Here is a 17950-nt window from a genome sequence, read left to right on the forward strand (position 1 = left end):
TGATCATTAGATAAGTATGATCGTCTGTGTGACAGTCCATTCTATGCGAAGTTGGGTTAATTTCAGGCAAAACTCTTCCAAAAAAAAATATATATTTTTCTATTCTATAAAATAAAACCCGAACATTCATATTTTTAAATTAGTTATAAATTTTAAATCATTTCCTGACAGGGTTAATTATGTACCACTCGTCATAAAATTTGCTGAGATTTCAATTAATATGAAACTTAATTATGTTAAATTTCATCAGTTTACTGGAATCCCGGAGAGACACTTGTATTAGGGCTATGCGAACACGTAGATCGATATTTTCCATTTTCAATACCAACCTATACTAATCAAAATTCAATGTTTGTGCTACATTTCAGCTTTTTTTCGCATCTCTCGTTTAGATCATATCGTATATACAATGGGCAGACGGACGGACTTAGCTAGATCCCTGAATATAGACATGTATACACTTTCGTAGGTCTACGATTAATATTGCGAAGTGTTACTAACGGAATGACAAAAATAATATGCCCTGCATCTTTTTTGATGGTGTTTATAAAAAGAAAACCAAAACTACATCATGTAATATTAACTTGAAACGGATCTTGAAAACAAACTATGTATGTAGGTACTTACTACAACTACTGCTGCGAGTTCATACATATTAGTAATACTATACATTCATGTATAAATGAACAATAAACTGGTTCGAATTTTTCAAAACTTATTAGGGAGATCGACACTTTTTATTATTAGAAAGTTAGTTTATAGCCTACACCACAATAATGGGGACAGGGACAAAGTATATTGAAGGTGGTTGAAATCGGTCCATTATTTCACCTAGCTGAATTATGGACTTTTGCCAAAATTACGTCAAACATACAATTATCTCTTCAAAATTTGGTACATGTAAGTTCTATAGAAGTATAAATGGCGCTGTCACTTTTACTCAAATTAAATGAGGATCTGCACATGTACTATATAAAGCCTTAGTTAGAAAATTTGATTTTCATCAATAAATTGCTTAAGTACTTTGGAATTAAGGTAAAATTTAACATCAAAGTTTCTTTATAAAAAAATACTTTTTATACGTAGGGTATCATATGGTCGGTCATGGCCGAATATACTATGTAAGAATAAATAAAATTAAACAGAGACAATTTATTAAAACTTGAACAATAATGGTTCATTATCTCATAACGAAAAAATAATTGACGCCGTGACACGTATGTTCAAATATCGAATATATATTAATAACCTCAAACAAATATCGAATTTCTAAAACGGAAGCCAGTCTAATTCAAAATTAATTATATGTACATATGTGTAATAAGTGAATGAATGAATGTGTTTTATGTTGTACAAAAGCACAAGTTGGTTGACAGTGTATGATGTATTATGCGTGTTAGAATATTTTTGGTTTTGGTATTTGTATTGCTGTGCGTGGTTAAATGGCTTTAATTTAGTTGTTTGTTCAAATTTTGTTTCATTTTATTTTTTAGTATTTGTTCATAATTTGTCACTTTTAACACTGGATTTAAGGTTGAAGACTCATTTTATTCCATTTTACACTTTTGGCCCCTGTTGTTTATTGCCATCGACATTATTTATTAAATTTTATGTTTCAAAACAAACTCTTCAAAAAAAGCTGTTTTAATTTGTAGTCATTTGGCTTTTATTACTTTTTATTTTTATAGTAAATTTTCTACTTGTTGTGGGTGTGTGTGTTTACGATCAGCGTTAGTTGCTGCGGTATGTAGTTGTGGTAGCCGTATCTTTTCTATCTTTATCTATTATTCACTCAAACATTTAATGTCGTATTTTAGGAATTTGTCATAAACATAAAGAAGAATCATCGTATTGTATTCTGTAGTATCGCATCGTCATAAAATAACACCTTTTGTTTTTGATATCGTGTTCTTGATGTTGATGTTCAATAAAAATGAAGGAAAACAAGCCTGTGGTAAGATTTAGTCTTGAAATTGTTTTTATTATTGTTTTTTTTTTTTTTTGTTTCACAACAATATGTAGAAGGTATGTATGTACGCAATAAAGATAGCGAGTCAGATGCAAATGTAACGATGTCAGATAAAAATGTTGGAAAAATTGTTGGTGTGATTGCGGTGGTTTCCTTTTTTGTTTATATGTTACATAAAGAATAACGTATGATTCCTCAGATAAACTCACGTATGTGTGTGTTTTTCTAGGTAGGAAAGAGCCTTAAGACATAAAAGATAGATGATAAGCCTATACAATGACAAAAACACAAAAAACATCGTGTTTCATCATGTCATCATTTTAATTTAAATTTTATAGGTTTCCTCATTCTTTTTATTTTTGCTATACATATACATACATTCATCTGTATGTACATTTTACATATGTAGATAAATACATGTGAAACTAAATGTATGCAAACAAATATATGTATAATGAGTGGAGTTAGACTATTTCCATGAAATCAAATAATTCGATTTAACTACTATAGTCGAATAGTAACAGTTATTTAAATAATACAAAATAATAAAGGATTTTAAAATTTGTATCGTTAAAAATTAAATAAATATTATTCGTTTGTATTTTTTAAACTTATGTAGTGACATGCAATTTATTATTGATGACATTTTTAGTGTTTTAAATCTACTACACAAAACAACAAACAATTGTTATGGAACATATAACAACAATAAAGCAAACACACCAACAACAATACTATTAAATAATAAGAAAATAATATTCTTTGTTTTACAGATGTAAGCATTACAATTGAATTGATAAAGTTTATTATTATTATCATCATCATTATTTTTATTTTATTGCATTATATTTTTATTTTCCTTTTATTATTTGTCTATTTGATTTTATTTTATACGAGTATCAAATCAAATTAATCTTCATCTTTCCTACAATATTCGCTTTAGGTAAAAAGAGTATCTGTCTGTGTTGCCTTTAACATTTTATAAATAATCACCTGGAAAATATGTACAAGAACACAAACATTCATTTATATACTTGTGTTTTGAACTCAGGCTCAGATACAAGCACTTACTCACCCAAACACATAATAATCAAGAGGGATCCTTGGTAATGGACAAAGAAGAGCAGATGAGTTAAAATATTTACTACGAATGAACAAATGGATAGGAGAATGAGGCAAATGGAGGGAAACATTATTTAAAATTTCACGTTTGTCTTGTCTTTTGATGCTTAAAGTTGTAGCAATACCTTTGGTTGCTGCTGTTGCAGCCTTTCCAGCAGAGACAACATGACAACAACAAACGCACTTTATCCTTGTCAGTTTGTTATCACTTGGTCAACGTCATTTACTTTAAGCTGGTATGGTTCGGTTTTTTCGTTTTTATTTAACTCCTTATACTTCTCTTATTTTCCTACCGGTTGGAGTGGATGATTTTGACTGTGATGGTAATAATGATGATCATAATCATATTGTTGCTACTTTTACTTCACTATGAGTGTGAGTATATGCGTCTGTTCGGTATAAATATTTTTGTAACTTTTGTTTATTTTATTTATTTTCATTTTATTGAAAAATTACATTTCAGGAGTCAAGGAATAACGAGAAAATAATAAACGCCATTAATCGCCACAGTGTGACGCAATGTAAACAATCATATGAAACCTGTTGTAAGTTTGTACGAGTATGAGTCTGTAAAAGGGTATTGTAGCACAATAAGGACAAGGAAGAAGCTTTACGAAATTACAAACAGAATAAAGACCACAACTGACAGACAGGTATGTTAACGTGCACATAGCGATATTCATACATAGAAAAGTATAAACACAAGTGTATGTGAAATTTCACATGGACATGTACTTAAATTATCTTTAAATGTAGACTTTATTTAATATTATTTAAAGACAAAATGGACCAATTTATAATTTTATTAAATAATTCTATTTATAATTATTTTTTAAAGTTCTGGTCGAATTTAAAAATAAAAACTTAATTTGTATATGTGTAAACATGCAAATGTAAACATAACGCATTTGTTTATTTAGCATACGATCTTTTTAAAAGAGAAAAAATGTAGATCAATAATTTAGGTTAAAATTATTTTCTTTCAAATATGCAACATCAGAGCCATCTTTATACGTTTACATCAATAGAAACAACTTCAACAGCAATATACTTAAGCAAACTCAAAAACATTTTAAAATAGTAAAGGAATTTGTTTTACACATAAAAAACTTTCACACAGGTTGGATTTTCAAAACTTAAAACATCGATAAAAGGGAAAAAATATTAAAATAAAATTTAGTAAAAACTGTACAAATTTATAAGAAAAAAAAATATACGATTTATACACTAAGTTTTAAATGGAATATTATGTCAACATATAATCAAATACATTTGCACTTCTTCATAAACAAACATACATTAATACATATATACATAATAGGGTATTCTAATATTCGGTGTTTCTTTTAAAAGATTACTTCGAGAAGTTTTCATAACCTCCAATCTGTGTTTTTGAGGTATATATTTGTAAACTGTTGTAAATACCAAAATTTTTGAATCTGACTTATATAAACATTTTTAATTTTGACGCAACTCATGTAAAACTATAATTTCGTATTTCGGTATTTAGGGAAAATTAAGTAACTGTTCTTCAGTAGTATATCTGGAAAGGTATTTTAGTACTTTTGCTGAGCTTTTAAAATGTACATACATTTATACGAATCCATGTTAAATAAAAGAAAAGGAAGAAAAATAAAAGAAAATAATAAATTAAACAAAGTACAAAAGGAAAAAAGACAAAAAAAATAAAACATTGAGATTTGCAATGGTTACACAAACTAAAAGGGTACGAAAACCAAAAACAACAACAGAGGATAATGATTATAATAAAACAAATCATTTGTACTCGTTTCCTTTCTCGTTTATACACCTTCATATTAGGATTGTTAATTATTTGTGTTTAAATTTATTCAAATAACATTTTTTGTTTTTTTTTTATTAAATCTTAATATTTATAGATAACCAGCTTTACCCAGTGTGCTTTGTAATCCTAAAAGCAATATAACGATTTTGAATATTCTAACTAAATTAATTTTCCGGATATAAAATTTTGTATATATGAGAGATCTCGCGCAAAATTATTGCAAGGTATTAATATATACCATAAAAAGTGTAAATATAAAAATAATTTTATTAAAAGTCAAATCAGAATCTATAAAATATTCATTCGAAAAAAAATATATTTTTTAATGACAACCCTACTACATATACTCACATACACCTACATATACAAGTTCACTCACACTAATGGATTGTCATTTAATGTGATTTTCTTTTCAATTTCTTAAAATTTTTTATCACAGTGTTTTTAGATTGAACTGTTGATTTGTACCTTTTTCTATTTCTATTACATTTTTTGTTTAATTTATTCTGCGCTGCTGCTGCTGTTGTTTTCTATTCCCAGCCTCAAATAAGCACCACAACAACAAAAACGAAACCCTTTTTTACGACTCACTGTGGTCATTTCGTAAGCAATAGAATCGAAAAAAGCAAAAAAAATAAATAAACAAGAATAGCCATTTCGAATAAAACACAAAGATGTTCACAACATTTGTTCACCAAATACATATTGCGTATTCAGCTACTCATACAAAACACAAATACGAACTGTTCTATAGTCACAACATTTATACAGATTCACAGACCAAAGAAACGAATGAAGCGACGGACATTTTCACTTTTATACAAACTTACATTTAACCATTTTACATGGTTAAGGTGTTAAATGTTCAGTGTTGAGACAAGGCAAAGCAAGTGTTTCGAACATTTTGGGTCAGCTCCTCAGGGAGTCGTACATTAAAATCAGTGTCATCACAGAAAGAGAACAAAAAAAAAAAAAATAGAAACTAAACTAAATAAAACAAAAAATAAAAAACATTTTAAATAATTAATGCCTGCTCTTTTTAATAGTAAAAGTGTTTAGAATTTTTAATGTTTGTTGCAAACACACATAAAGGCGGGAAGAGTTAACGGAAAATATAAATTTAGATACTTGTACTCACATGGCAGGGGAATTGTTGCAATTAAGTTTAAATTTCTATTTAATAGTAGAAATGTTTATTTACCAAGGATCTTAAACATTATATTTTAACTTTCTAATAAGGACTTTAAAATTAAAAATATTGCTTACAATTTAAAACTATTCTCTAAGATTTTAATATTGATGATATAAGGTTGACACTTCATAATTAAATTGTATATACAAACACTGATCTTGGATCAATGATAATATGTATTATCTTCAAAATTCCTTTACCTTTTTCATTACCTGGTTTAAATGAACGGAGAAGGTATAGTTCCATTTGTATCCCCTCTAGAAAAGGTCAACGCCAAACAAACTTAATTAAAAAAAAAAATTGAGGGATATTTTTTGAGTCTGTCTAATAAACTCATGTAAAGTAATAAAATTTAAAAAATATATATATATTTAATTTCTTTGTTTCACTTCAGTTTTATACAGAGAAAACGTTGTATGAATAAAAACAAAACAGTAGTTATTATCCTTTAAATAAGAAAGAGGATTAAAAATATTTTAAAATTTGTTGTCTGCTGCTTAGTATTTTTTTATATAAAGAGTATATAAATGCATAAAGCAAATCTGTCGAGGTGTTTATAAATACATAACTACAAGCTGAAACAAGTATATATATTTTCCAGAATGCATAAATGGTAGATAGCTGTTGCTACCACCAGTGTGTGTTTCTGCACTTTCTTGCTTTATTCAATTCTCTCTTTAAATCTAACGTTTAATACACAGATTGAAATGAGTATATGTATATGTAGGTGGGTGTGTTTGAATATTTTTACTTTTTTTGGTCTATAATGCCGATAGTGTTCTTAACTGTCATAATGCATGAACGTGAAGGCTAAAGAAAGGAAATATGAGCATGTTATTTTTAGTGAAAACACCATCATAAAGGAAAGCTATAAGGAAGAAGGAAGGAAAGAGTCATTTTTTATAAGAAGTCTAAGCTTTCTTTTCACTCACTCTACTACACTACTACTTATAATATAGTAAGTATTTATGTATGAGTTTACTGTAAGAGATTACGTTGTATACTTAACAACGTATTGTCGTTGTCAATAAAAAAATCTATAATACACATTTTCCGGCAGTTTTAAAGGGAAATTAAAATTAATCCTTTTAGAAGAATCAATCTAATGGCAAGTTAATTGTCTCACCAAGAATGTAATTAATACTTAAAAATACCACTTTTATAATTTTAAATTTATTGTAGAACACAAACACGTTTGCATAAAAGGATAGCTAATTTTGGAAGGTAAACCCATTTCTGTGGGACAGTCAATCCAGAACAGTGGAGTCTACATGTATTTATGTGAAAATGCAGTTTTTAATATTAGTTTAAGTACTAAAAATTGCAACATTTTTGAAGATGCAGTAAGGTTATTTATATTTTTGAATTAGGAAAGTATAAGCAAAAGGGTGTCCAATGGACCACTTTCTAGTGAGAATACCTATCAAAAGATGCGTACTATTGCATTTGGTATGAAAAAATTATAAATATTTTTTTTAAAGGACCTTACTTATAAGCGATTGACAATCTTAATCTTAATACTATGTGCCCAAAAAATCTGCAATCTTTTTAAATAAGTCTCAAAAAATTTCAAAATTTTGAGTTTTGCGAGAAAAAGAATCATTCATGTTTAGTTAGCATATAAATTTCAAAATAATGTAAAAAGTTGTGAGATGTATCAAACCAAATGCCTAATAATTTTTAAAATATTTTTCCATATAAAATAAAAACTAAAAATATTTGTAAAAAAAATTTCAAAATACGCAATTTTTATACCCTACACTACTTTTGTGGCATTTGTGCTGATGTTTGTAACGCACAATAATATTGGTCTCATACCCTCCTTAGAGTATATCAATCGCCTCAGAATCTTTCAATCAATTGTAGCGAACTTAATTTTTTGGATATTGGATACTCTAATGTGCAATAGCAGGTTTCTAAGGTAATAAGTTTTAAATGTTTTCATTATATTTTTATTTTTTTAAATTATATGTTCTAAAATATTTTCTGTTGTTAATATTTATTTCCCTTTACATTTGCACATAGTGGCGTATGTGAAATTTCATGCATGTATGTTAATCATACGTATTTAATACATGCATTAAGTACAAAAAAATTGCAAAATTTATATATTAAATAAAAACATTTTACTTAATGGCTGCAGAATAATTTGTATCCGAAAATGTCTTAGAGAAATGTTCAAATATTGAACAAAAAAACTACACAGCTACTTTAAAAATTAATTATTTGATTTTATAAAGTCCATTTTATTGTCAGCAACAGATTTTAATATAACACTAAAAAAGTATTGAATATTTTTTTAATCTTTGTACATAAACATATTTTTTTATTATAAAGAATATTATTTTATTTTATGTTTATTTTTTCAAAAGTCATTTTATGCAAAGGTATGATTGTATATGTAGCACAAACGTCTGATGTATAAGGAAAGCAAACAAATTATGTTGGCTCCTATTAAGAAATTTTAAATAAATGTTAAGCATGCACATCGCAAATCTGTTAAGCTAAGACTGTTAAAAAATAAATTGGCCATTGGCTTAGATCTCAAGAATTTCTTTAATATATGTAAACTAGACATTTACTTTTTGTTAAAATTGATAACTTGTACCCCTAATAATGTGTCCATCTTATTATAAATGTACATATATACAAACGTTTGTAGGTGATTGTGTTTATATGTATGTATGTATGTATGTATGTATGTATGTATGTATGTATGTATGTATGTATGTATGTATGTATGTATGTATGTATGTATGTGTTTATATTATGTAAATAAACCCTCATGAAAATCAAAAACAGACCAAAAGTCATTGGAGAGGAAAAACGTAATGTAAACAATAAGTAACTAACAGCAATGAGGCATCATCATCAACAACTCAGTTATTTAAAATATAAAAGAAGAATAAATGCAAAACATAAACCAAACAAAAATCCAGTAAAATGTAAAATACTAAATTTTAAATTTTATATAAAAAAAAACTGAGTTGAATTCAATTGACTTTCTAACAATAAATATTGATAAAAGTGAATTTAGCAGAAATTCTAAGATTTATTTTTTTTATAAAAAAGTGAAGGAGGAAAATAACGAAATGTAAGAAATCAAAATTGTATACTTTTTGTTATAAATATTTATAAAGATCTGTGTTTTTTCTATAATTATTGGATGTGTAATACAAGCAAGTCCTTTAATGAGTAAAATTAATTTCAAAGTTAAATAAAATTTTGGTTTGAAAAGAAATTTTAATTTTTTTATCGTCTTAATACTTATAATGACAAAAATGTACTTAGTAAAGTTTTTAGTTCGTTTTGGATAACAATCAACATTTCATTTATAATAAAAATCAGAAAAACAATTAAAATCAAAATAAGATTCAAGATCTTATATAATATTAATTTGATTTGTTTAAGTGCTCTTCTTTAAAAATGTTGTCTTTAGAATACTTCAATATGTATAGAGACATACATATTTGGATAGTATGTATGTTTTATATCTAACCCATTTCTTTGTATAGAAAATATGTTTTTTTTTAAGTAAAATCTATACTTTCAGATGTGAATACTTAAAAAGGAAAATCTCTAATTTTATGCTGGTTCTTCAAGGAGTTTGACAAAGTGTCTCCTTTTAAAACAAACATTAATCAACCAAAGGCTTTTTAAAAAGGTATTTTTTTCTTATTTTAAATTTACCAAAGTTCATCATGGATTCTGTTTTTCTTTTTTACATGCGTTTCTCCTACGAAATACATTGATAAATAAACAAACAAGAGAAGGTTGGTGTTACTCGAACGGAAAACCAGTCAAGGTTTTGTTTGTTTGTGTCAATATATATGTATTTATGTATAAATGTGTACATGGACGTGTGATTATATTGTATAAATATATTTGTTAGTATTTGTAAGTTGGAGTATTTTTAAATGTAAAAGATATAACAAAAACAAGGAGAAGATGACAAAGAAGAAATAATATATAATACAGAGTATCATTACTTAAACACGTTTTCGATTAAATAGTCGTTATTTAAGTTCTAAGCAGGTGTTTACTTCATATTTTTTTTTAATTCTTTTTGAATTTTTAGACTTTTCTATGTAAGAATAAATCTTTAAAATTAAACTATTTTTTTCAATATAAGAATAAATACTTAAAATTAAACTATTTAAGACTTTAAGGCAATTTTTAGTTCAACAAAGCAATCAGAAAAAAACATTACAATGCAAAAAACACGTTGTAAAAGAAACCAACAGATAAAATACTATACAAAGCAACAACAATTCAACGCGACCGCCAACAACAATTCAAAACTTATTTTTACAAGTCATGTTCATCTTAAATTGGAAAATTTTCTATTAATGTCTTGAGTACACAACTATATTTACACCTAAAGTGAAAAACATCAAACATTAGTATAATACATACATGTGTGAAAGTTACATATGTATATATGAATATGTATTAGTATATTTATATGGATGTATGAAAATGTAGTTACGTTTTATACATATTTTTTAATTTGCCACAAATCAACCTCAACACATGCTTTTACATGCTAGTACTGCTGCTTTTGTTGTTTTATTATAAAAAATGTCACGAAAATTTCAGTTTTCTTTTATTATTTGTGGGATTTACCTTTGTTCTGTACCGGTAACCAAAAAGTCGAAACAATTTTTATTATTATTAACATCATCACCTTTAAAAAAATATATCAATACATATGTATTTGTATTCGTATGCTGCTATTTTGTCTGTCTCGAATTGTGTACGGGTGAGTTGTTCTTTATATCAATTGTGCTCTTGTGTTTGTCAATGTTGAGTTTTGAATTTCTGTTTTAATGTTTTGTCATTGTTTGTATTTTCCATTACACATTCAAATACATATGTATGCATATTTGTTTGTGTACCTTTACCCCAATATTTTTATTGTTAGATATGCTGAATAATATATATATATATATATAATATATATAATATATATATATTATATTATATTATATATATATAATATATATATTATATATTATATATATATATAATATATATTTATATATATATATATTATATATTATATATATATATATATATATATAATATATATATATTATAAACTCCGGTTATCGTTTAACCGATAGTTATTCTGCCGATTAAAATATTTTTGGTATGAAAGAATAACTAGACATTGTGTTATTGGGGGTTAGTAAAACAAATACATTTTATAGTATTTTCGTCAAATGTTCAGAAATTCAGTTATCTGCACATCTTTGCTATTGCTGATGGCAGCTGTCCTCGAACGATCCAACCAGGGTTCTGAGAGATGTTTTCACTTTGGTGTCAATATTCTCTTTATTTTGACAATGAAATTATACTATTACTGATAGCAGTAGTATTTTAAATCGTTTGTACCGATGGTCTGAAAACAAGTGCTAGCCCGAAATTATCCAATTCCTGGCGGCTTCTTTTCTTTTTCCCCGACTTTATTTTCCTTTCTTCGAGGTTCATTTTGCCGATTCTGTTTTGAAAACGGTGAGCTCTTTTTCAAGGTATTTACTATTGTATAAATAAAAGATTCTTATATGTTCATAATTTAGAAATATTATTATGGTTTAGATATCGCTCATTTACTTTACTGTAAAATATAAACGTAAATATATATTGTTTAAGAAAACTGCTTTGAATGTTTTATGCCTCTATATTATTTCTTAAATAATTTTTATTTTGAGCATGCTAATTAAACGTAAAATAAATAAAACTATGTATATAGAACAATAAGGTAAAATATAAAAATAAGTAAAATGAAAGACTTACAACTATACATTTAGGCAGGGTGTAATATAGAACGGATTGAACTATTCATTACTTCGTACGTGTCATTTTGTAACTCCTATTAACCTTTAAATCATCTGTTAATATTTGTTAAAACTCACGTACCATATATTTGAGTTTGCCCTTATTCTCAATGACTACGTGGCGATTTCAGTTACATTAACACAAGTATAGTAAAATAGTATTCTGTTTTTTATTTTTCATTTTTTTTTCATTTTTTTTATAAAACTGTGGTGTTGTAGTATACTCACCAAGAATGAAAAATATAAGAAATATTAATGACTTCATTTATATTACCAATTGAGAGCTTTTTAATTTACAAAGATGTAAATTTAAATAAAATATTTTATATTGCTTGCAATGGTGTCTTTTTTAAAAATATGGATTTAAAGTTAATTTATTTACATTTTAAGCGTCAGACCACTGTATATTGGGGATGTATATTCATGTGTATATCTCGAAATAACAACACATACGTATACATACATACACACATTGGATGGTTGTGCCTTCAAGAAATTTTTAATAATTTTTCTTAATTTTTTCAACAACGACATTCACATTATAATCAACAGCATGAAAATGTAAATATCTTATTTATACAAATACTTGCACAACACACGCACACACATATATATAAATATTTGTTAAATACATTTTATGTATATACTTTGTGGTAGTTAAGGCAACTGTGGCTGTAGTAAGATCTCAAGGGCATCAATTTAATGTTAATATACATTTTCGTATTATTTTGCCATTGTTTCTTTGTTTTTGTGTATTTTTGTTTTATTTTACTTTTTTTTTGCTCATTATTGTTTTGTTGGTAAAATTATGTCAAAATCTCTCTTTTAAAATCGAATTACAATTGTATTAAAATATATTTTTCTTTTGTTTTAACCAAGAGGGTAGAGAGCAAGGCATGACAATAGAGATGATGACGATGTTTGTAATTGTGCTGAGAAGGACTAGAGTTTATAGCCAAACCATCTACAAACGATTAACTTAATCCATCATTAATTTACAAAGTCATTAATTTTAAAATAGACCTCTGTTCGGTTTTTTTCTTTTGTACAGGTTATGGGAGTGTGTTTGGTTGTGTGTCTACTTTGTTTTTGTACTGCTTCTGTACGATACACAATCGTTTACAATTTTCGTTCACAAAATACTTACAAACAAATAGCTCACAATAACAACTCAAACAAACAAATAAATAAATAAAATAAGCAGCCTGGAAGAAGTAAAAAATAGCAGAAAACAAAAGCAGAGAAGTTTATAAAACAATTGGTTTTGTTGGTTTTCAAAATGTCACAAGTGGGCACTTTAGCACCAAAACCAAACCAGCACTAACGAGAAATAACAAACCAAGTTAATGGTTTGTTCTTCTTATTCAAAAGTTTCTTTGGCATGTTATTTTTGTTTTCGTCATGTTGTTGTCGTAGTCGTAGTCGTATCTGGAGAACTACTGTTTAAAATTGTAATGAAACGAAAACAAACGCATTTATCCGTTAGACTTTACCCAATATTTAAGCATTTTTAACACCCACATCCACCCTCATATTCATGACCATTACTACCTGCAGCTCTCGACGTCAGGTGCCTTTAGCTGTAACTTCCTGTTAAATAATACTACTACTCAAACTATTTTGGCTTCAATTTGCTGGATGGTCGCAGCGAGGGACATATTTTTAACAAGTTTTTACTTTTTTGTTTCTAATTTGGAAAACTTGATGTACGAGTACAATTTGGTGCAAATATAAACAACAGAATTTTCATACATTAATACGTATATACACATGTACGTATTTAACTCTTTTCATATAATTTAATTGTTGATGTTGCTATTTTTGTTTGTTTTTCAGTTTGATACTAGAATTTGTTGATACAATTGAGGTGCGGTTTTAGTGTTACTTTGCTAAATATTTAAACATTCCCTTTGAGTATAAATTTCAAATAATTTTTTTACCAACACCTTTCAAATTCGCAGCAAATACCTGTATATATTTATCAAGTTTCAATTTATGTTTACATTCAGTTAAATAAAATTTTTAACAGTTGTTTTTATTGCTTTGAAAATATTTTTTTATTTCTTTATGATTTTAATTATAAATATTTAACATTCCTTGCTGTCGTCTTCATTGATTGAATAACAAAAAATTTGTCACAAGTTGCAGTATATGTACGAATTATTAATTTAGCCTTGAATCACACTTAATGATATTGAAATTCTTCTTAGGGGACATAATAAACATGGCTAATTAATGTCTACCAACTCTGTGTTTGTAATTTATTAGTACTACTTAAAGGAATATGCAATAATCTAATTTTTTCTCTCAAATATTTACTTGCTAATTGTAAGTACTATTTGTATTTTTAAAAAATGTAAATTCATAAGCATTTTATCCCTGAATATTGAGTAATTGTGTGAATTATTTTTATTAGTACCTATAAATATGTGTATAGTTACATAGTTCAAATGTATATGTTAGATGTTTTAAAAATGATTTAAGTACAAATTAGTTTCTTAATGATACTTAATATCATTTTTTAACATAATGGAAAATAAATTTTAAATAAATTATATATTTTCTTTCTTATATTCTATTTAGTTTTTATTTTTAAACTAGTAATTATTTTAAATTACTAAAACTACAAATTTCATTGTATATTGAAATAATTTCTAAATTAATTTTAACAAATTATATTGGTAAGTTTTGAACAAAAATGAGTTTAAATGCTCTTTGATATCAGAAACTTAATAAGTACGACTTAGATCAATCTAATAATAACTGACATATTTGTTTATAAACAGTTAAAAGGAAGTTTGTGCAAAAGTAAACACAAACAATGACAAATAGCCATAAGAAGACAATTTCATTGATATTCGAAACACGACAGATCTACGTTTAATATGGTTTCTACAAAGTCATCGTAAAAAGTCTAAAAAAATAAATACAAAAAAGTCTGCTTTTAAAACACATGTACGAAAATTGACAAACACACAACAAATAAATGCCATTAGTCTTGGGTGGATGGTACTATTATCTTCTATTTAAATAAAGGAAAAAATAAAATCCGTCGCAAAAGAAAGATGTATAAAAGTTGTAAAAATATTCGTTTATGGAAAAGTATAAACTTTTTACTGGCGATATTACCATCGTAATTATTTAAGATCCTAAATTCTTGCAAATTTATTTTACATCATGATTTAAATTATATTTATTGGATATTATTATATGTAAAACATATTTAGGTTATAGTTAATCCCATTTTTCATTAATTTGCTTTGCGCTCGTAAAACATACCCCCGAATAGGGCTTTTAAGCTTAAATGTTCGGGAATATCTCCAAAAATTTGCAAAACTTAATATTATAAATATATAAAAAATCGGGCTTCACAAATAAAAAGCAAACCATAATAAATATCTTTTATTGCTTTTTTTAGTCTCATTTATATAAAAAAATTCGACGAGAAGGTGCAACAGAAAACAACAAAAACAAATAAGGCATAAAAAAATATTTAGAGCTTTGTTAAGAAACGTTCTTCGGGCAACTTGGTTGGTAATTTGTGCATTATCAAGTACATTTTAGGTTGTTGCACCAGTGGCTGTGTAAGTAAAAATAGCAATATTTAATACATAGACAGGAAAACGAAGAAACAAGGGTAATAATACAAAACTAAAAATAAAATACAGGAAAAGATATATGCAGTTAATATTATTTAAGAGATGCAAAGGAAATACTTGTTGTAATGGAAAAATAAATTATATGTCGACCAGTATTCGTACGAATTATTGTTAGATGATGTGCTAAGAAATTTGTTTTTGAACTTTTGTTGTATTTTTTTTTCGTTCGACCAGTTTTATAGCCACGAACATCATTGAAAAATTTAACCAGCCATGTAACTAGTTAGAAGCAAATATGAACAGCACTACAAAACTGCAACACAAATAAACAAAAAAAAAAAATAATAATAATAAAAACAACTAAAACATCTAACAGTACAAGAAACCATCCGTTATTCGTTTGTTTGTGTGTGTTTCTGAGTTGAAGAGGTAGTATCGTGGCAAGGATAATTCATGTGGAAACGTGCATTTATGTGGCATTTTTTATGTTTATACATTTAAGGCATTTTTCTCTGTTTTCTACTTTCTAAAGAATAAAAGGATTTTGTGAACAAAAAGTAAAAAAGAACACAAACTAAAGTGAATGCTCCAACCTTGAATGGTTGAACGAATATTTGTATGTTTTTTTTCTTGTAGTAATCTTTAATGAAGAACGGCATGGTTCATTAAAGTTGGTTAAAAACAAAATTAGCTAAATCTACTAATAATTTAATAAAATTTAAAAAGGAATTAAATAAAGTCCAATTTATTTATATTTTTATTTAAAGCAAAGTCTTAAATTATTGCAGTACAATTGAATTTTTAACTAACATATATTTTTAATCACAATTTTTCCCTTAAAGAATTAATGAATACAGAAGTAAGAGTTCTATATTCGGCTCAAAACGATTACTCTAATATATGTTCATGCCCACATTCATACCCTTTATGATTCTAGAATAATTCAAAATCAAAGAAGTACTTCTTAAATGGCCAAAAAATTGACCGAAAAATCTTTTTTATAAATTCTTATTTAATCAGTATGATGTGTGTTTATTAAGGATTGAAAGAGTACCAGTTAAAGTACAAAAAAATCGTTTTTATGCATTTTTATTCGATTAGGTAATAGTTATGAATCTGATTATATATTTCTAGGTTCAATATTGCATAAAAACCAAAATGTATCTGAATGAAAAATTACCAGATTTATTCACGTAGGACTAAGAATGTTCAATTTTATGCTTCTAAGTTTTGGAAGGTCTTCTAATTTATCTGATATATACTGGTTTTTGCAAATCGAAATTAATGTAAACATGATAGTGATTTTCGGAATAGAGCCTTTATATAGATTTTTGTTGATATAAAACTTGATTATTAAAAAATGTGAGCGTTAATGTAATTTTCTTATCAATTATGAACCGATCTTGGCTTGAAATAAATAGAGTTATCTCAAATTTCTACCTTTTTTAAGGCAGTTAGCGTTTACTTTAATTTAAGGGGATCTTATTGGGGTATGTTATAAACCGATCCCCATAAAATTTGGCATTTATGAATGTCAAATTTCATTGCTAAACTGGATTTTTAAGCCAGTAGAGAGTTAAAATTACTTGCTAAAGGGGACCTTATTTTGAGGCTGGGTCAATTAGGTATCAATACTCCTATAAAGTCGAAACTTACCGCTTTAGATTTTTTTGTATTCAGTTATGAGCTATACAGTAATTTCCTGAATCTTCCCATACCCGTGGCCCATGGTTATAAAATTTTACAAAGATATTTTGGTTCCAATAAAACATGCTGAATTTCATTACTATAAATGCTTCTTTTAGACAGTTATGTGCGTTAAAGTCGTTTTCTGAGGGAACCTTATATGACGAGTAGGATCAATTATAGGTTGATCCTTATAAAATATTACGAAGAGATTAACGTTTTTATGAAACATAGTTACGCTTAATTTCACTGCTATATATGCCTATTTTAACCAGACATGAGCGTTAAAATCATTTTCTGAAGGGGACAATTTATGGGGCCTAGGCGAAATCGTGGAACAATATTACCCATTTTCAATACCATGCAAACTGCATCAATTAAATACTTTGGTGAAAAACTTCAGCTATCTAGCTATTCTTGTTTGATCTCTATCGTGTTTGCAACAGACGGACGGCTGGACATGATCTATGCATGTCTTAGAATCTTATGAGGACCCAGATTATACATACTTTTTTGGGTCTTAGACAAATAAGTATTTCGATGTGTAGTAAACGGAATGACAAAAACAATGTATCCTCTGTCTATTTTGAAGGTGGGTATAAAATGACGCTTCTTTCCAATTATTATTTATAACTCATACGCAATGTTCTCCTTTAATTTTTCATAGTATTTGGCAGTAGGCGTATACGTAACTTTGAAAAAACAAACAATCACACTCATACGTCCCACACATTTAAT

This window comes from Lucilia cuprina, chromosome 4 (assembly GCF_022045245.1).
Source record: "Lucilia cuprina isolate Lc7/37 chromosome 4, ASM2204524v1, whole genome shotgun sequence".
Taxonomy (NCBI): Eukaryota; Metazoa; Arthropoda; class Insecta; order Diptera; family Calliphoridae; genus Lucilia; species Lucilia cuprina.